The sequence below is a fragment of the Bos javanicus genome, chromosome 23 (assembly GCF_032452875.1).
Source record: "Bos javanicus breed banteng chromosome 23, ARS-OSU_banteng_1.0, whole genome shotgun sequence".
Lineage (NCBI taxonomy): Eukaryota > Metazoa > Chordata > Mammalia > Artiodactyla > Bovidae > Bos > Bos javanicus.
This window is the reverse complement of record NC_083890.1, coordinates 32,806,194-32,826,498: the sequence shown is the minus strand read 5'-3', so window position 1 is coordinate 32,826,498 and position 20,305 is coordinate 32,806,194. Positions and strand designations below refer to the sequence as shown.

The window sequence follows — 20,305 nt, the reverse complement described above, 5'->3', positions numbered from 1 at the left end:
TTCTCTGTCATCCCCTTCTCCTCCTGCCTTCCTTCAGTCTTTCCCAGCATCAGGGTCTTTTCCAGTGAGTTGGCTCTTCGCATCAGGTGGTCTGAGTATTGGAGCTTCAGCTTCAGCATCAGTCCTTCCAAGGAATATTCAGGGTTGATTTATTGGGGCAGGCATCACTAATTGACTAGTTTGATGTCCTTGCTGTCCAAGAGACTCTCAAGAGTCCTCTCCAGCACCATAGTTCGAAGGCATCAATTCTTCAGTGTTCTGTCTTTTTTATTGTCCAGCACCATAGTTCAAAGGCATCAATTCTTCAGTGTTCAGTCTTTTTTATTGTCTAGCTGTACATGACTACTAGAAAAACCGTAACTTTGATTATATGGACCTTTGTCGGCAAAGTAACATTTCTGCTTTTTAATATGCTGTCTAGGTCTGTCATAACTTTTCTTCCAAGGAGCAAGTGTCTTCTAATTTCATGGTTGCAGTCACCATCCACAGTGATTTTGTAGCTCAGGATAAGAAAGTCTGTCACTGTTTCCACTGTTTCCCATTTATTTACCATCAAGTGATGGGATTGGATGCCATGATCTTAATTTTCTGAATGTTGAGTTTTAAGCCAGCCTTTTCACTCTCCTCTTTCATTTTTATCAAGAGATCTTTAATTCCTCTTCACTTTTTGCCATTAAGGTGGTATCATCTGCATATCTGAGGTTATTGATATTTCTCCTGGCAATCTTGATTCCAGCTTGTGCTTCATCCAGCCGGGCATTTTGCATGATGTACCCTGCATATAAGTTAAATGACCAGGGTGACAATATACAGCCTTGATGTACTCCTTTCCTGATTTGGAACCAGTCTTTGTTCCATGTCCAGTTCTGACTGTTGCTTTTTGACCTGCATACAGATTTCTCAGGAGGCAGGTCAGGTGGTCTAATATTCCCATCTCTTTAAGAATTTTCCACAGTTTGTTGTGATCCATACAGTCAAAGGTTTTAGTGTAGTCAGTGGAGCAGAAACAGATGTTTTTCTGTGATTCCTTTGCTTTTTCTATGATACAGTGGATTTTGGCAATTTGATCTCTGGTTTATTTGCCTTGGTTCACATACTGTTGAAGCCTTGCTTGAAGGATTAACTTGCTAGCATGTGAATTGAGCGCAATTGTGCAATAGTTCGAACATTCTTTAGCATTGCTCTTCTTTGGGATTGTAATGAAAACTGACCTTTTCCAGCCCTGTGGCCACTACTGAGTTCTCTAAATTTGCTGGCATATTGAGTGCAGCACTTTCATAGCATCGTCTTTTAGGATTTGAAAAAGCTCAACTGGAATTCCACCACCTCCACTAGCTTTGTTCATAGTAATGCTTCCTAAGGCCCACTTGACGTCACATTCCAGGATGTCTGGCTCTAGGTGAGTGATCACACTATCGTGGTTATCTGGGTCATAAAGATCTTTTTTGTATAGTTCTTCTGTGTACTGTGTATTCCTGTCACCTTGTCTTAGTATCTTCTGCTTCTCTTAGATCCATACCATTTCTGTCCTTTATTGTGCCTGTATTTACATGAAATATTCCCTTGGTATCTCTAATTTTCTTGAAGAGATCTCTAGTTTTTCCTATTCTATTATTTTTCCTCTATTTCTTTACATTGATCACTGAGGAAGGCTTTCTTATCTCTCCTTGTTATTCTTTGGAACTCTGCATTCAGATGGGTATAGTTTTCCTTTTCTCCTGTATCTTTCACTTCTCTTCTTTACTCAGCTATTTGTAAGGCCGCCTCAGACAACCGTTTTGCCTTTTTGTATTTCTTTTTCTTGGAGATGGTCTTGATCACTACCTCCTGAACAATGTTATGAACCTCTGTCCATAGTTCTTTAGGCACTCTTTCTATCAAATCTAATCCCTTGAATCTGTTTGTCACTTCCACTGTATAATCCTAAGGGATTTGATTTAGGTCATACCTAAATGATCTAGTGGTTTTCCCTACTTTGTTCAATTTAAGTCTGAATTTTGCAATAAGGAGTTCATGATCTGAGCCACAGTTAGCTCCTGGTCTTATTTTTGCTGACTGCATAGGGCTTCTCCATCTTCGGCTACGAAGAATATACAATCAATCTGATTTCAGTATTGACTATCTGGTGATGTCCATGTGTAGAGTTGTCTCCTGTGTTGTTGGAAGAGGGTGTTTGATATGACTGGTACATTGTCTTGGCAAAACTCTGTTAGCCTTTGCTTGCTTCATTTTGTATTCCAGGGCCGAACTTGCCTGTTACTCCAGGTATCTTTTGCCTTCCTACTTTTGCCTTGCAGTTTCCTATGATGAAAAGGACATTCTTTTTTTTTTTTTTGGTGTTAGTTCCAGAAGGCCTTGTAGGTCTTCATAGAGCCGTTCAGCTTCTTTGGCATTAGTGGTTGGGGCATAGACTTGGATTACTGTGATTTTGAATGGCTTCCCTTGGAAACGAACAGAGATCGTTTTTTCGTTTTTGAGATTGCATCCACGTACTGCATTTTGGACTCTTGTTGACTGTGAAGGCTACTCGAATTCTTCTAAGGGGTTCTTGCCCCGAGTAGTAGGTATAATCGTCATCTGAATTACATTTGCCCTTTCCTGTCCTTGTAGTTCACTGATTCTTAAAATGTTGATGTTCACCCTTGCCATCTCCTGTTTGACCACTTTCAACTTACCTTGATTCATGGACTTCACATTCTAGGTTCCTACGCAATATTGTTCTTTACAGCACTGGATGTTACTTTTACCATCAGACACACCCACAACTGGGCATTGTTTTTGCTTTAACTCAGATTCTTCGTTCCTTCTGGAGCTGTTTCTCTACTCTTCTCCAGTAGTATATTGGAACCCTGCTGACCTGGGGGCTTCATATTTCATTGTCATGTCTTTTTGCCTTTTCATACTGTTCATGGGATTCTTAGGGCTTCCCCCATGGCTCAGGGGGTACAGAATCTGCTAGCAATGCAGGAAACACAGGAGACCCGGGTTCAATTCCTGGGTTGGGAAGATCCCCTGGAGAAGGATATGGTAACCCACTCCAGTATTCTTGCCTTGAGAATCCCACGGACGAAGGAGCCTGTCAGGCTATAGTCCAAAGCATTGCAAAGGGTCAGACACGACTAAGCGACTACACACACATGGGGTTCTCAAGGTGAAAATGCTGAAGTGGTTGGCCATTCCCTTCTCCAGGGAACCATGAGTTGACAGAACTCTCCACCATGACCCATCCATCTTGGGTGGCCCTACGTGGCGTGGCTCATAGTTTCAGGGAGTTAGACAAGGCTGTGACCCATGTGATCAGTTTGGTTAGTTTTCTGTGACCGTGGTTTTCATTCTGTCTGCCCTCTGATAGATGAGGATAAGAGGCTTGTGCAAGCCTCCTGATAGGAGGGACTGATTGTGGAGAAAACTGGATCTTGTTTGGTCTTGGACCAAACTATGGTAGGGGTAATGGTTGTAATGGTGACCTCTTTCAAAAGAATTTATGCCAGCATGTCGTGCCTCACAGGACTGTTCTAGTCAGTGCCCCTGACTCCACGGCAGCCACTGTCGACCCACGCCTCCACCAGAGACTCCCAAACACTCACAGGTTAAGTCTGGCACAGTCTGTTGTGGGGTCACTGCTCCTTTCTCCTGGGTCCTGGTGTGCACAAGGTTTTGTTGTCCCCTCCAAGACTCTGTTTCCTCCAGTCCTGTGAAAGTTCTGTAATCAAATCCCGCTGACCTTCAAAGTCAGATTCCCTGGGGATACTCAGTCCCTTTGCCAGATCCCCAGGTTGGGAAGTATGTTGTCGGGCCTAAAACTTTGCAGCAGTGCAAGAACTTCTTTGGTATAATTATTCTCCGGTTTGTGAGTCACCCCTCTGCCCCCACCACCAGTGGCTCTATAGTGGGGCTAATGGGGACCTCCACTGGATGAGAGTTAGAGAATTATTTAAGGACCTTGGAATCAGACCCCTGTCAGAATCCTGGCTCAGCTTATGTGGCCTCCAGCAAATTTAACTCTCTTGTCTTAGCTGCCTCATTTGTAGAACTGGAAAATCATGATAATGCCTACTCATAGGATTGTTTTGAGAGTTGAATACAGTGATGCCTACAGAGCACTTAGCACAAGGCCTGACACACTTGAGTGCTGTTTATTGTTAGTGTCACTACTGACTGAGGTGTGGAAAAAACATGTCATGTGAGTCCAGTGGAGGCATGAGACATATGTATGGTTTTAGGAAAGGGAGAAGGGAGTGCTAACCTGCTGTGATGTTGGAGAGACTTTATGGAGGAGTTGGGGTTGGGGCCACCATGTTGCACAACTCCGTGAGTACCCTTCGTACCATCATCTTTATGAATGGATCCCTCTCTGTGTGGTACAGCTTTGCTGGTTGGGATTATGAATGAGACCATGAAGGATGGGTGGCATTTGAATGGATAAAAGAGGGATGAGGGTGGACTTGGTAGAAATAAACAAGGTTCTTTCAGAGGAAGGTGAGGCCTGCAGCTGGTAAGAGAGCTATTGGCATTGAGGATGAGTAGGCAGGAGGTGAGATCTGACTTGGCTTCTTTGCAGTTACAGAAAGCTGGGTGGAGGGAACCTTCTGGTGTGACGGGTAGCGATCAGGGTGAAAACACCAGGACCCAGGAGAAAGGAGCAGTGACCCGACAACAGACTGTGCCAGACTTAACCTGTGTGTGTTTGGGAGTCTCTGGTGGAGGCGTGGGTTGACAGTGGCCGCCATGGATCCTGGTGTGCACAAGGTTTTGTTGTCCCCTCCAAGAGTCTGTTTCCTCCAGTCCTGTGAAAGTTCTGTAATCAAATCCTGCTGACCTTCAAAGTCAGATTCCCTGGGGATACTCAGTCCCTTTGCCAGATCCCCAGGTTGGGAAGTCTGTTGTTGGGCCTAAAACTTTGCAGATAGCAAATATTTCAGGCTTGCAGGTCAATTCTCTGTGGCAGTCCTCAACTCTGCCTTTGTAGGATGAAAGCAGCTAATGAACAACAGATAAATAGATGGATATAGCTTTTTGCTATAAAACTCTATTTACAAAAATAGATAGTAGGCAAAATTTGACTCTCTGAAGCAGTCTGTGAACCCTGCTCTAAAGAAAAGGGATTTTGTTGGATGGGGAAGGTAAGTGGAAAATTGAAAATAGGTAAATCACAACACTTTCAGATAATAGATTCCACCAAAACCTTGAAAAAAATTTTCTCCTAGTGTTTGGATTAAATCTCATGTATAATAATCTTTGTAAATAAACCTGAAACTTCTTTGTAGTTTTGTTTCTTTTTCCCTGAATCTGGGTTCTAAGGTTCAGAACAAGCCTCTCTTTATTAAGCAACCATTTATTGAGTGTTTTCTTTGTACCAGGCTCTGGTACATTGGAAATTCTGGTCATTGGAAATACTGGTCACTGGAAATTCACAAATACTTCAGGCACAAACCTTTCCTTCAGGGAGCCACAGTCTAGACAGGGCATCATTATTGCCAAATGTGGGCCCATGCCTTAAACCACATCAAATATGTGGCTCAAGGCACCAAGGAACCTGCATCCTTGTAGAGACTTTTAGGGGGGCACTTCTCTCTCTACTGTCTATCCATGTAGGACTTTCATATTTTTGTTTCTTTTTGTGTATTGTTAAGAGAAAGCCTGTTCAAAGAATTTACAAGTGGTGAAAATGTTTATTTTAGTACCTTCATTGCCAGAACTCTTGGTCTTGATGATTCAAGAGGTTGTGTGTTTTCCTGCCCTTTGTAGTTTTAACTTAGTCACTTTAAACCATTTTTCAAATTTCTGTCAGTTCTCCCCCTCAAACTATAGACTGACCCAGCCAGATTGCAGGGAGTGATATGCTAATAGTACCGAAATACACAGGTTTAGATAATTGTGTCTAGTCACCTTTCCAGAGTGTTCTTTGGACCTGAGCCATTCTGGCCCTTGCAGACTGGGTGGAGTTGTTGGGCAGTTCCTGAAGGAGGAGGCTTTTAAGTCTCAATGGGTATGGAATGTGAGTTCTCTGACCGCATTGGAGTGGGCCCGTTGAGCACTGTGGGCTGCTGCCCTGGGACAAGTGTCTGTGATTCTGATAGAGGAGGACCGAGGGAGCCAGGCCAAAGTTTACATGTGATGGAAGAGAGGAGCAAGAGAAGGTTGTTCCCTAAGGGCAGGGATGGTAGGAGGAGCTGAGGCATTTGAGGTTTGTTTCTTTGACCAGCAAAATGCAAGAGGGATGGAGAGAGGAGGAGGAATGGGACTTCAAGAGGAGAGAGATCTGGGCTCAGGTGACTTAGGGCAAGGCTTAGGAAGGAAGAAGGCTTTCATCTCTTTCTGCTTTACGTAATTATGAAAGTATCCCCAAGAACTTCTTTAGTAGAGTTTGAGGCAAGAGGAAGCACTTGGGGTTGAGAGAACCCCTATTTTTAAGAATAGAAATAAAAAGATACATTTTTACAAATACAGTTGGCATAGCATGTCGTTGATGAAAACATGATGAAGGAGTGAACATAAAATATCTATAAATGGCAATCATTTATATGCTATGCTAAGTCACTTCAGTCGTGTCCGACTCTGTGTGACCCCATAGACGGCAGCCCACCAGGCTCCGTCGTCTCTGGGGTTCTCCAGGCAGGAATACTGGAGTGGGTTGCCATTTCCTTCTCTAGTGCATGAAAAGAGAAAAGTGAAACTGAAGTCGCTCGGTCGTGTCCGACTCTTAGCGACCCCATGGACTGCAGCCTACCAGGCTCCTCCATCCATGGGATTTTCCAGGCAAGAGTACTGGAGTGGGGTGCCATTGCCTTCTCCAAATCATTTATATATTTCTCTATAAAAAATACAGTTGAAAGGCCTCCCCCCCCCTCTTTTTTTGATTAAATAGTGGCTTGCTTTGAAGTAGAAATTCTACTTTGTCCCTTTGGGGTCATGAAGGGTTAGCTGGTGGGAATACAATGGACTAAGATTGTGACATTTGAGGGTACCAAGGACTGTCTGTGTAAGGTGTTAAACATACACACACACACACACACACACACACAGAAGAGAAGCAGCATGCCTATCTGAATTGCTTTAGAAATGAAAACCAAAAGTTTCCACAAACAATTTCCACAAATATATAACAATCCATAGAGAAGAATGTGGTCTGCTTGTGGTGACATGGAGTCACCCTGTAGCAGGTGGGATGAATTCTAGGTTTGAATCTATTGTCCTTAGTATTTTGGCCTTTTCCCTCAATAAGATAATCACTTACTTTTTTGTGTGTCCCAATTACCTTAGAATTAAAAGTCCTGAGATAATATAAAAATTATGACTTACATATCTAAAAACTTATTATAGAAAACTTCTTGAGCAAATTATTATGGGAAGTTTTAAATAGCTGCTGAGAAATCTGTATGCAGGTCAAGAAGCAACAGTTAGAACTGGACATGGAACAGACTGGTTCCAATATGTCAAGGCTGTATATTGTCACCCTGCTTATTTAACTTACATGCAGAGTACATCATGAGAAATGCTGGGCTGGATGAAGCACAAGCTGGAATCACGATTGCCGAGAGAAATATCAACAACCTCAGATATGCAGATGACACCACCCTTATGACAGAAAGCAAGGAATAACTAAAGAGCCTCTTGATGAAAGTGAAAGAGGAGAGTGAAAAGGCTGGCTTAAAACTCAACATTTAAAAAATGAAGATCCTGGCATCTGATTCCATCACTTCATGGCAAATAGATGGGGAAACAATGGAAATAGTGACAGACTTTTTTCTTGAGCTCCAAAATCACTGCAGATGGTGACTGCAGCCATGAAATTAAAAGACGCTCCTTGGAAGAAAAGTTATGACTAACCTAGACAGCATATTAAAAAGCAGAGACATTACTTTGCCAATAAAGGTTTGTCTAGTCAAAGCTATGGTTTTTCCAGTAGTCATGTACGGATGTGAGAGTTGGACTATAAAGAAAGCTGAGTGCTGAAGAATTGATGCTTTTGAACTGTGGTGTTGGAGAAGACTCTTGAGAGTCCTTGGACTGCAAGGAGATCCAACCAGTCCATCCTAAAGATCAGTCCTGAATATTCATTGGAAGGACTGATGTTGAAGCTGAAACTCCAATACTTTGGCCACCTGATGAAAAGAGCTGACTCATTTGAAAAAACCCTGATGCTGGGAAAGATTGAAGGTGGGAGAAGGGGACAACAGAGGATGAGATGGTTGGATGGCATCACTGACTCAGTGAACATGAGTTTAAGTAAACTCCAGGAGTTGATGATGGACAGTGAGGCCTGGCGTGCTGCAGTCCATGGGGTCGCAAAGAGTTGGGCACAACTGAGCAACTGAACTGAACTGGACTGCAAGGAGATCCAACCAGTCAATCCTAAAGGAAATCAACCCTAAAGGAAATCAACCCTGAATATTCATTGGAAGAACTGATGCTGAAGCTCCAATACTTTGGCCACCTGATGCGAAGAACTGACTTCTTGGAAAAGACCCTGATGCTGGGAAAGATTGAAGGTGAGAGAATGGGATGACAGAGGATGAGATGGTTGGATGGCATCACCGATGCAATTGACATGAGTTTGAGTAAGCTTCGGTAGTTGGTGATGGACAGGGAAGCCTGGCGTGCTGCAGTCCATGGGGTCACAAAGAGTTTGACACCACTGAGCAACTGAGCTGAACTGAAATATCTGCTAAAATAGAGCAGCATAATGAACCTCCCATCTATTTTCTCTTTTTAAGATACAGAATTTCAGAAGGTTTGGTTTTCAAGAAGTAACGGCCATTTTTCCCACTACTGTGTCTGGGGACAGAGCCTGAAATGAGCAGACATGGTGGGACCTTCCCCAATGCAGCTCAGATGTAGCAAAAACAAGCTTTCTTGTCTTCTATCTGTTTTTGCTAGTGTTGACACTCAGGTCTTCCTGTGGCACTTAGCACCTGTGCCAAAGGTGACTCCTCAATTAAGACACTAACCCCAAACTTCTGGCCTGGAGAAGGCAATGGCACCCCACTCCAGTAGTCTTGCCTGGAGAATCCCATGGATGGAGGAGCCTGGTGGGCTGCCATCTATGGGGTCGTACAGAGTTGGACACGACTGAAGCGACTTAGCAGCAGCAACCCCAAACTTCTGGCCAGCGACCCAGTGCAAGCTAAAGTTAGACTAAATTCTTCAGTGCCAGCCCAGCGCACACCTGGTACTTGGGTTTCTACTAGCTTCCTCTTCTACAGGAGGGTGGTTTTGCAGTGGTGTGTTCGTGGGTTGATGGTCAAGGCTGCACCAAGCCAGCCTCCATTCTCTGTGTACTGAGTGGAAGCCATGTACCTGCATGATACTGCAAAGACTGGCGTATTTTTCCTTAGCACTGGATGGAAATCATTGCTGTTTTTAGATTTGCTTTCAGAATGTTACCTCTGGAGCAGGGAATCCACAGATGTGTAGTTAGGGTTGCCTTGAGAAATGAAGTGAAAGTCTTGAACATGATGAATATACATTCTGTAATCATTGCTAATTACGGGGAGTATTTTCTTGTGTAATCCATTTATGGTTATTTTCGCTTCCTCCTGGCAAGTCTGAAATTGTCATCCTCAAGAGCATGGCTGCCTGTGATTTTTATGAATAGGAGTAGTACTGTTTGATTTTGCCCATCCATTCATCCACTCAAGCGTTCAATACACATTTATTGATACCAGCTGTGTTTTGAATATTTTGGTAGATGCTGGGGACACAGTGATTACTAGGATCACCTTCCCTTAAAGAGTTCGTAGACGAGAGGCAGGCAGTTAGATGCCAAAATAGTGAGTAACAGTGAGGTAAGTGCAGTGATAGAGATATGTGCAGCCTTTTAGGAGAACACAGTCAGCTAAGGCATGAGGTGGACAGAAGGGAGGAGAGGACACCAGGGGCAATCTGACTCTTGTTAAGGCCAAGAGCTGTGAGATAATGGGCCAGGGATGTAACACGGCTGCTCTGTGGCAGGGTCGGGTCTGTCAGTTCGGCTTGCTGATGAGGTGTGGGGCAGTCTTTGAAGGGGATTCAAGCAGTGGAGCAGCAGAGATATCTTTGTATTTATGTGCAGTGTGGTTTTCAGGAGCCAAGGGCTGGAAACTCCAGGAATGCTGAGGTGCCTGAACTATTCATTTGTGCATTTCATTAAGTAAACCTAGGAGAGTGAAAAAGCTGGCTTAAAACTCAACACTCAAAAAATGGCATCTGGTTCCATCACTTCATGGCAAATAGATGGGGAAACAATGAAAACAGTGACAGACTTTCTTTTCTTGGGCTCCAAAATCACTGCAGATGGTGACTGCAGCCATGAAATTAAAAGGCGCTTGCTCCTTGGAAGAAAAGCTGTGACCAACCTAGACAGTATATTAAAAATGGAGACTTTGCTGACAAAGGTCCATATAGTCAAAGCTATGGTTTTTCCTGTGGTCATGTATGGATGTGAGAGTTGGACCATAAAGAAAGCTGAGCACCGAAGAATTGATGCTTTTGAACTGTGGTGTTGGAGAAGATTCTTGAGAGTCCCTTGGACTGCAAGGAGATCCAACCAGCCAATCCTAAAGGAAATCAACCCTGAGTATTCATTGGAAGGACTCATGTTGAAGCTGAAACTCCAATACTTTGGCCACCCGATGCAAAGAACTGACTCATTTGAAAAGACCCTGATGCTGGGAAAGATTGAAGGCGGGAAGAGAAGGGGATGACAGAGGATAAGATGGTTGGATGGCATCACCAACTCAGTGGACATGAGTTTGAGCAAACTCTGGGAGATGGTGAAGGACAGGGAAGCCTGGCGTGCTGCAGTTCATGGGATTGCGAAGAGTCTGACAGGACTAAGCGACCTAAGAACAAGAAAAAAGCCTTTATTGAGTACTTACTGTGTGCCCTGCTCTCTTCTAGGCACTTGCAATATTCACTTACATAGAAGAACAAAAGAGAGAAATAGTAAGATTTTGGGAAATTACATTTATTTTGGGATATTTTATCTTGGATTTGGGCCTCTTCTATGGTGGAAACTAGTGAAGATTTAATAAATCAGCTCTTGAGATTTCAAAAATTGGTTATTCCAGTCTGTAGATTATTCTAGGCTGGAGACTCATTTTTCTGCTCATTAGCACCTCTGCCAGAGGCTGGGTAGAAGGGCAGGAAGAATAACTTCAGTCTCACCTGGCACTTGTTAGCAGATTTGATAGAGAAAGTGAGATTTATATTTCATATAAAAATTGGATTGCAAGTTGTCTATACGCTTGTTCTAGTCTGTGATTCTTACTCTCTATGAAGCCCGGCTAACTCTATGTCTGGATGTGTCTGGTGGGTGTGTATCTCACACACTGGGTGTGAGATTAACCCTGGGAAATTTGGTGTGAGCAAAATAGCCTAGGAATTAATACACTTTATTGTTTTAGTGATCACAGTAATCATTTGCAATATGAAGTAAGTTACCCTGGTCTGATATAAGGATACAGAATTTATTTTGTTATTCCTCTGATCTTTATTTTTATTTTGCTAGTTTAGGAGTAGGAATTAAAAAACAAACAAATGACAGCTCCCTGAGGCCTTGGAAAGTAATAGTATATATATCTCCTAAGGTTTAGGCGAGATTTGTATGAATTAATAGAAGCAATGAGTAAGGTCTTGCACATGGTAAATATTGTATAAATATTGGCCATTATTATTGCTCTACTTTTGAAAAACCAATCATGAAATTAATAAGCAACAGGTGAGAACGATGACAATACTAGGTGATATAACATCTAGATAATACAACGCGACATACAGGGTTAGATAATATATCAGCCTTACTCCACTACAAGGGCAGACTAGACATTTAAAAAGACTTAGGTTCAAGGAAAGTTGAAAGTGTTCATACTTGTCATTTGAAAAATTCTTGTTATAAACTAAGGAAGAGGCAAATATACAGCATTTGAGCTGTGACTTTTCTTTAAGAGTCCCTGAAATAGTAACTGTGAAGAGTGCACGCAAAAGCATGAATGTCTGTGACTAAATAGATAGCTCAGTTTATTGAGCACTGTGCTCATGAGCCCGATTTCAAGACAAATGAAACATTAATGTAAATTGTTCTGAATTTTCTAAGAGGTCTATACGTCCTTAAGTAGAGGATGTACAAACTCTTAAATAGCAGTATATATTCTGCAATCCAGCAGCTTTTCCAAGCTACGATTTTTATAACTATCTTTTGCATTTGAAGATGCAGAATTTGAAATTTCTACTTTTGTTCAATTCAGCAAGCTATTCTCGAGATGCAACTGGCGAAGATACTGAGCACAATGAGAGGGAGAGATGGAACCTAAAGTGACTTGTTTCTTGGTTGCAGTGACTTCTAAGCAAAGTGAACCAGCTATAGATCTTCCCTGATAGCTCAGTCAGTAAAGAATCTGTCTGCAATGCAGGAAACCCAGGATTGATACCTGGGTCAGGAAGATCCCCTGGAGCAGGGTGTGGCTACCCACTCCAGTATTCTTGCCTGGAGAATTCTGTAGACAGAGGAGCCTGGTGGGCTACAGTCCATGGGGTCGTAAAGAGTCGGACATGACTAAGCGACTAACACTATGCTTATATAGCTCTGAATGGTGATGACTTTATAATTACGGTTAGAATACCTTCAGTACGAGAATGAGGCCTTGGGGAAGAGGAACATAAATGTGTAGTCATTGTACGAACTGGAGGATAATCACCAGTTGTGACTGTGGGCCCCTTTTCCAGCGGGCAATGATTTCTTGGCCTCTGGCTATGAGTTGGCTAGTGGATTCTGTCATTTTGGTTATCTTTTGGAAGAATGAAAAGGAAACGGGGGAAGCACGTTCATAAAAAAAAAAAAAAAAAAAAAAAAACCCTGAGGGGGTTGGGCAAGTGGGAACAAATGTCCCCAGGCCTCCAGACCTTTTGAATCATGCTGGTGATTTTAGCATCACACCTGTCACGTGTCTACTGGTATTTGGAAACAGTCTTGATGTCCACGAGCTCATAAATGTCACATTTGGTGGTGGTCTCGAGAGCTCCAGAGTTAAGGCTAGAGAGTATTGAAAGGCCAGTGTTCCTTATGGTGATGGCTGCCCTAGTTGAAAGAGCTGAAGTTCTGTGATAGGAAGGAAGTTTCCTGTTTATATTAATACTGCAGGTTTCCAAGGTATTTAGAATGGCGTTGTGTTTTCTTCTTTAGATGTGAATTTCTCCACTTATTAATGGCCAGTTTTACCTCCCATGCAGGAACAGCTAGCTGAGGGGGAATTCAGCTTCCATTGTTATGGCTGGGGATTTCCTCTTTCCACGGTTGGGGAAACCCACACGCCCATGTTTGCAGTTTCAGCATTCACCAGGCATTTCCAAGTGCCTGGAATGGTACCGTGCACTTTGCTTCTCTCACCCTTGGATACCCTCCCTACTGAAAATGCGCTGATCTTAATTCAGAAGACAAGAGGAGGATTTGTATTCTTTATGCGGAGTCTGTGGTGGACTAAATGTGTTCCCCCTAATTCACTTCTTGAAGCCCTGATCCCCATGTGATGGTGTTTGTAGGTAGAGCCTTTGAGAAGTAAAGACGGTACAAGCCTCGTGATGAAATCAGAGTCCTTAGAAGAGGCCAAAAAGCTGGCTTTCTCTCTCTCTCTGCCATGGATGGATACAGCAAGAAGGCATCCATCAGCAAACCAGGAGAAGGGCTCTTATAAAGAAGGAAATTGGCCAAGGCCTTTAGTTTCGACCCTCAACCTCTGAAAATGTAAGGAATAAGCATTGTTGCTTAAGGTGCTCAGTCTAGGGTATTTGTCCTATCAGTCCAAGAAGACTAAGATGGAGTCTTTAGGCAACTCTAAAGGAATCTGTCCTTAGCCTTTCATTAAATGTTAAAAAAAAAAAAAATGGTACTGTTCATTCTATATGATACCATCCATTCTGTATGGTAACTATGGTGGCGCTACTGGTAAAGAACCTACCTGCCAGTGCAGGAGATATAAGCGACTCAGGTTCTATCCCTGGGTCACCCTGGGTTGGGAAGATTTCCTGGAGGAGGAAATGGCACCCACTCCAGTATTCTTGCCTGGAAAATCCCATGGATAGAGGATCCTGGTGGGCTATAGTCCATGGGGTTGCAGAGTCAGCCGTTCTATATATTTGTTTAGAACCTCAAGTTATCGTTATGTCAAGTTTAAAAAAATGTTGACATTTTTAGTCAGACTGGAAGTAATTGATCACTTTAAAGTTGAAAGTGGGATCATTGCTGGAGTTGAACACCAGTGTTTTTCATTCTAGACACTCGGAAACGTGAATGCTGGTACTTGAGTCAGCATGTGAAAAAAAAGGCAGTGAGTTCAGTGTCTGCCCAGTGATCAGAGCCAATTAAACAGGGAAAGGCAAGCTAATGCTGGTATGGGCAGCGGCAGCAGAGTTTTCATCTGCCTTGTTCTCTGGATGTAGGACTCCTGATAATTACCAGTGGTATGCATCATCAGCAGAATGCAGCTCAGGAATTAAGAATCAGCAAGCCGGCATCTGAGTTTTCTGCATGGGAGAATTTCCTCTGTGAGACTAGCCAGTGGTGATGTGTTTTATGTGAGGAAGCTATCCACTCAGCTGTTAAACTGATGATTGACTTGTGATTTGTAAGATTTTTCTGGTGGCCATTGCCTATAATAGTTTTTATGTCCCAGATATGCTGTGAACTTTTTCCTAAAAATAGCCCTTGTGATAGGTTCCCTACCCTTTCACATTTGCTGTTGGGGGTTCTCATTTTTCAGTGCTGTAATGATTGACATTTCTAATAAATGTTAGTAGATTTGTCCCTAAGTTTCTCTGAAAGCTCTGTAATATGCCTATTATTAATATTATCTGGCAATTTTTCAAAAGGGACTTTTTCTAGACTCTTCACATTTCTTAAACAACCTAGATGACTCCTTAAAGAGTCATCATTTTTGGCTTTTATGATTTGTATGTTTTCAAACATGTGAAAGAGCTTTTAGGATTGGTTGCACAATTTGATTTGAAATTAAAAAAAAAATCCGATGATGTATTTCATGAGAGATATTTAACTAATTTAATGGTAGCTTTTTGTACTCTGCAAGGAACCTTGTATTTCAGTGATACTCATTAGTTACTCACTATTTTTCACAAATATTTCATTAATAATTTGCTAATGTTTTCATACTGGGGATAGGTGGCTGGTAGTATTACTGGCTGGTGATATTTCCTGTAGGGCATTGCACTTTAAGGGTAATTTTTCTGGAGAATTTTGATAATTACACTACCATACTTGAATATGGAACCCAGCTCTGGACATTAGAGGATAAAGGGCCACAAAAAAAATTAAAAAAAATAAAAATAAAAAAATAAAGGATAAAGGGCCACTGTGCTGTTGATGCCAAGATAATATGATACTGTAATACTGTGTGTGCTCAGTCACATCCAACTCTTTGCAACCCCATGCTCCTCTGTCCATGGGAGAATATTCATGCCTCTGTCCAGGCAAGAATATTGGAACAGGTTGCCATTTCCTTCTTCAGTGTATCTTCCTGACCCAGGGATCAAGCCCATGTCTCCTGTGTTGGCAGGTGGATTCTTTACTGCTGAGCCACCTGGGAAGCCCTATCCCAGGATATTGGAGGGATGTCCATCAGATAGGCAGTAGCTGGCAGGAGCCCTAATCATCTTCTGTAGTTGGGCCTCAGGATTTCATCTCTCTTCCTTCTCACACAGCTGCTTGTATGGTATTGAGCCCTTATTCAGGATGATGGGTTGAATGACGTTGGTCTGGAATTTCACTTTCTCCTTCAGAGGTGTTCAGGAATCATTAGAGCTTGACTATTCAACACAGTAGCCACTAGCTACATGTGGCTATTTAAATTTAATAAATTAGGATAGAATTACAATTGTATTTAAATTAAAAATTCTTCTGTTGCACTAGCCGCATTGCAAAGGCTCTATAAGGAATCTGTGATGAGTGGGCTACCATAATGAACAGCACTCCAAGTTCTTTGGACACTGACATCTATGGAGATGCAATGGTGTGCCCCAGGTTCATAGCTAGTTAGTGCAGAATCAGGAGTTTCCACAGGTTTAGCAATTAAAAAAATGTATATATCACGTGATCCCTCAGTTTTGGGGCATCATCAGTTCAGTTCAGTCGCTCAATCGTGTCCGACACTTTGCGACCCCATGAATTGCAGCATGCCAGGCCTCCCTGTCCATCACCAACTCCCAGAGTTCACTCAGACTCACGTCCATCGAGTCGGTGATGCCACCCAGCCATCTCATCCTCTGTCATCCCCTTCTCTTCCTGCCCCCAATCCTGCCCAGCATCAGAGTCTTTTCCAGTGAGTCAACTCTTTGCATGAGGTGGCCAAAGTACTGGAGTTTCAGCTTTAGCATCATTCCTTCCAGAGAACACTCAGGACTGATCTCCTTTAGAATGGACTGGTTGATCTCCTTGCAGTCCAAGGACTCTCAAGAGTCTTCTCCAACACCACAGTTCAAAAGCATCAATTCTTTTGCGCTCAGCTTTCTTCACAGTCCAACTCTCACATCCATACATGACACTGGAAAAACCATAGCCTTGACTAGACAGACCTGTGTTGGCAAAGTAATGTCTCTGCTTTTGAATATGCTGTCTAGGTTGGGGCATCATAAGTTGAACTAAAACATTTGGCCCTGGGGACTATCACATCCTTCTTTGAAAGTCTGTAAGGGAGACTCAATAGCAGAATTAGAAATTAGTTTTTACCTCATAATTCTAGCTTCATAAGTGTTTATGATTCATCTTAGGTTGGGGGTGTGTGTATGTGTATGTGCATGCCTGTGTGTGTGCATGCCCATCTGTGTACAGTGGTAGTTTGCCACATATGCCATATATTGCTAACTCTGGTCTGTATGATGCTCATCACTTAGGTAGACATGGGGGTCTAGAATCACAGGATATTGGACTTGGACAGCAACTTTGAAGGTATTTAGTTAAACCTTGCTTGTGAGTTTCTGAAGTAGGAGTGATCCTTGGAATAGCTTCCTCCTAGAATTATTCTAAACCTTACGATCAAAATGGTCAGTCAGTTCAGTCACTCAGTCATGTCGGACTCTTTGCAACCCCATGGACTATAGCACGCCAGCAGCCAAAGATGGAGAAGCTCTATACAATCAGCAAAAACAAGACTGGGAGCTGACTGTAGCTCAAATCATGAACTTCTTACTGCAAAGTTCAGACTTAAATTGAAGAAAGTAGGGGAAACCATTAGACCATTCAAATGTGACCTAAATCAAATCCCTTATGATTATACAGTGAAAGGGAGAAATAGATTCAAGGGATTAGATCTGATAGACAGAATGCCTGAAGAACTATGGACAGATGTTCGTGACATTGGATAGGAGGCAGTGATCGAGACCATCCCCAAGAAAAAGAAATGCAAAAAGGCAGAATGGTTGTCTGAGGAGGCCTTACACATAGCTGAGAAAAGAAGACAAGTGAAAGGCAAAGGAGAAAAGGAAAAATATACCTTTGAATCAAAATGGTAGAACACAGTAAATGATCATGGCCATTATTGTTGTGCTGTCTTCGTTGGTACTGATTAATAACACTTTTTTGAAGGAGGGTCCGAGTGACCAATCTCCCATGTTAATTTATCTTTTTTCACATGTTGCTTCCCCTTCTTTCACCATTTTATTATGAGGTTTTCTAAACACGCGGAAAAGTTGAGACTGTTAACGTGAAGACCCATATGCCACCACCTAGTCTCTGCCCTCTGTTTTACTCTGTCACACAGGCTGTCCATCCCACTGTCATGACCCAGTATTAATGAGCTTGTATTCATAGAGCATGAAGCTTGGTAGTTACTTTCTCTGTGAATTGGAGTCCTTCCCAACATAGTTTTGTCCCTGTCTTCCCCACTGGGTTGAGGAAATAAGGGGTTGAGTGGTAATGATGCTTAGGGTGTTGACATGGTACTCAGCACAAAGTACTACAATTAACTCATTTAGTCTTTATAATGATGCTAGTGGACACGTGCTGTCATTAATCTCCATTTTATAGAAGGAGACACTGAGGCATAGAAAGATGAAATGATATGTCCCAAGTCATATAGCTAGTAAGGAAAAAAATGAAAAATTGGGCAATCACTCTGGTTAGGCTAGGTTTAAAAAATTTTTTTAAATCTATAGAATTAATGGGAAAAAATTGAGATACCATTTTATGATCATGAAAAATAACCTCTGCATTTGTCTTAAGCTGCTAGTTTGTGGCAGCTGCTGTGCCAGGAGCTGGGGTCATGCAGGTGATGACATCAGGTCTCCTCCCTGCCCAGCCTAATGGACAAAAAGCCACCGTGAGTTGTTGGCGGATCAGTGTTTTAATATAAACAATTTTCCTGGAATAGTTAGAAATGAAGGATTTCAGTAACAGAAAGTTACATTATGTATCTAGTTTTACTTCACAGAAACCTTTGCACAAATAAACAGTTGCTTTTTGGGGGTGTTTGTGACATGATAAACAATTGCAGCGAATGAACAGTACCTTTTTGGAAATGTCTTGCCATTTACAGACTTATTTTCTTCTGCCATAGCGGAGGAAAATAATTTGGGAAAAATGCATTCAAGGATTATTTACTTTAACCATAAAACATATTCAGAATAATGGTATGGTAAAAATAAGGGCTTTCCTAGTGGCTTAGTGGTAAAGAATCTGCCTGCCAGTGCAGGAGTCACGGATTTGATCCCTGTCCAGGAATATCCCCTGGAGAAGGAAATGGCAACCCAATCCAGTATTCTTGCCTGGAAAGTTCCATGGACAGAGGAGCCTGGTGGACTGCAATCCATGGGGATGCAAAGTGTTGGATACAATCTAGTGACTGAACAACAACGGGTACCAAATTACACTTCCCAAGGCATCTTATCACTTTAAAAACTATTGCTACTTCAATATTTTTTCCCTTTTATCTTTTTCAACGTTTTTTATTTCAATGTACCAGCACACCACAAGAAATGCAAGTTACAACCTCAACAGGGGCCTGGAGCCTTGCCCAGGTGGCTCACATCAGTGTGAGTGTGTGGACACGTCTCTGTGCCCTGCTGTCCCCAAGCCCATTGCCTTAAGAACATGGACTGTTGTGGCGGGGACGGATGGGTGACGAGCTCATTAGGAAGGGTGTACAGGGTGGGGAAACAAGGTGCCACCATGACACCAGAATCAACGTTGGTTGAATGGCAGAGTAAGGAATTCTTATACATCAAGAACAAAAGCATCCTCTCTGATAAATGTTTAGCATTATTGAAAATTTAGAAACTCCCTGCTCTAGGCTCATTGGCTTCTTTGGGTAAGGTAAGGCTTCTTTAAATTTAAAAAAAAAAAAAAATTTCTAGGTTAAAATAAACATTTTCAGTTGACCCTCCTTGGGGCCACTCCTTGATTAATATCTCTGTGAATAAGATGATTAATCGAAGAATGCCTCTTATAACAGAAAATGAGATAATATTAGGGACTTTGTAGTTTTGTTTTCATTTTTCCTATTAAAGCATTTAAAATGTATTTTTATTTATATATAAGTAATAATTTGAGAACCTCCTCAGTGATCACTCATATATTGTGATTTAGTTTTCTGAACCAGTGATCTACCTAAGGACTGCAAGTCATCCTTATTAGCATTCCTGTAAATGTGCTGTTATAAATGATAATTTTATATAGAGAATAGAGGAAATCAGATTGCATTTGTCCTCCTGTTGAGGTGAGTGCAGGGGGAAGATAGTTTCCAGCAGAGTAATGAAGCCTACGGTTCTTGCTATGGTGTTGACTTTTCTCCTGCCTGGCTACCTTGACCGTGGCAGTCCTTGTGACTTCCATATGTCACAGATTCTAAATACAATTCTGTGCCTCATCTTTCCCCCAGAGTCTTTCCCCCACTGTAGTTATTTCTTCATTGATGCGTAATACTCAAGCTCTTCTTTATTCAAGACTCATCCCCTTCAGGGCTTGCAGATTTATTTTGATGGCACTTCCTGGAGGGCTTGCTGCCATTTCTTTCCAGGAAAAATTAAAATTGTCCTGCCCCCACCCTTTTTAAAAACACTGTCTATTTCATAAGAGCCACAGAATTATAAAAAACTTAATAGGATTATTAACATTGTTTTGAAAAGTCCTCACTTGGTCACAGAACTACAGAACTGAAAAAAAGAGGTCTCCTGGGTCACTCACCTTCTTGCTTCCTGAAGCCCTGGGAGTAAAAGCATCCCAGGAAAATCAGTAAATGTCACATCTTAGTCTTCTTCAGGTGGCTTCAGTAACTCCTAGTTTGAGTCTGTTTTTTGTTTCGATAGGAAGTTAAAGGAAGTTCTT

At 42.1% G+C, this 20,305-nt stretch overlaps 2 protein-coding genes across 8 annotated transcripts in view; one reads left to right on the top strand and one right to left on the bottom strand.

Annotated features, from left to right (window-relative positions):
- CARMIL1 (capping protein regulator and myosin 1 linker 1) overlaps window positions 1–20,305 on the top strand; it is a 307,561-nt gene that overhangs the window by 83,735 nt on the left and 203,521 nt on the right. The window lies entirely within an intron of this gene.
- The window catches only part of LOC133236957 (cytidine monophosphate-N-acetylneuraminic acid hydroxylase), a 294,937-nt gene that overhangs the window by 263,368 nt on the left and 11,264 nt on the right, over window positions 1–20,305 (bottom strand). The gene's annotated exons all lie outside the window — the stretch shown is intronic.